The sequence below is a fragment of the Etheostoma spectabile genome, chromosome 3, assembly GCF_008692095.1.
Source record: "Etheostoma spectabile isolate EspeVRDwgs_2016 chromosome 3, UIUC_Espe_1.0, whole genome shotgun sequence".
NCBI lineage: Eukaryota > Metazoa > Chordata > Actinopteri > Perciformes > Percidae > Etheostoma > Etheostoma spectabile.
In genome coordinates, this window is record NC_045735.1 from 29985072 (window position 1) to 29986189 (window position 1118).

Below are 1118 nucleotides of genomic sequence, written 5' to 3' on the forward strand. Positions count from 1 at the left end.
ACAAAAAAAACAAACCATTAGATTTACTTTAGTATTTCTCACTGCTAAATATCGATAATACATAAGCTCCCCAACAATAGAAAAAGATACATTTTTAAAATTTGACTATATAATAAAACACTTTTCCATCTTATATTTGCCTAAACATTGTGCTTTTGTGTGCAGACATTCAGTGTAGCACAGAAACATCAAACCTGCGGATAACATCAGCTACTCTCTGGAACCTGCTACGTGGGTGGGTCCCGATAGAAAAGATTCAGAGTATTCCACACAGATCCCCTCTCTGGTGAGGCGGCCAAAAAACGCCAATAACCATTATTGCCATAGTCTATCTGACCGACAGCACCTATCCAAGTCCACCAAAGTGTTTTAACCAGCTTGCCAGCGCTTCAGCCTGGAACTGATCACTAGGGACGGTTCTGAAGAAATTTGGGTACTGCTGCTTATTGGACAGACCTGCACAAGTGGCAAAGTAGCTCACCTAAAGGGAAATAATAGTGTAATTATTTCACGGGACAGGCAAACAACCCTGTTCTGTATTACACAGAGTTTGCCAGAAATTCTGAATACTAACTTGAGGGATGTTAAAGGGCCCGATGATGCGCGACATGCTGATGGATGGCGAGGACCCAGACTCACCAACAACAGCCATCACCATACCAGATTTTGAGCAATTGTCACCGGTGTTAAACACCGGGTCCAGGCTATTTGAAAGCTGGAATGCCACATGCACAGTCACGGGCACCGAGGCGCACGAGTCGTAGATCTGATAACCGAGTTTGATTCCTGGCAGAAGCTCTGTGCTTTTGTTTATCTCCTCGATGGCAAAGATCATTGCACGTGAGAAGCGCAGTTGACGGGAGTCAAGGCTGCACACAGACACGCAAGTCATTGTTCAAATTTACAATTCACTATTTTAAAAGAAAATACATATAATGGAAGAAACAAGCACCAGAATCCAAAACACAGTATTAGATATCAGTACAACATTCAAAAAAAGGTAGTTGTTATTTTTCATGTAAGTTAACAATTAAAAATCAGTTCTTAAAGAAACTTATGTTAAAAATTAAAAAAATCTTTTCACATCTCGTATGTTCATATGTAGTATTTTCACATCT

At 40.3% G+C, this 1118-nt stretch overlaps 1 pseudogene; it reads right to left on the reverse strand.

Annotated features, from left to right (window-relative positions):
- LOC116687039 (extracellular calcium-sensing receptor-like) overlaps positions 1–865 on the reverse strand; it is a 7792-nt pseudogene extending 6927 nt beyond the window's left edge.
- Between the last annotated feature and the right edge of the window lie 253 nt (positions 866–1118).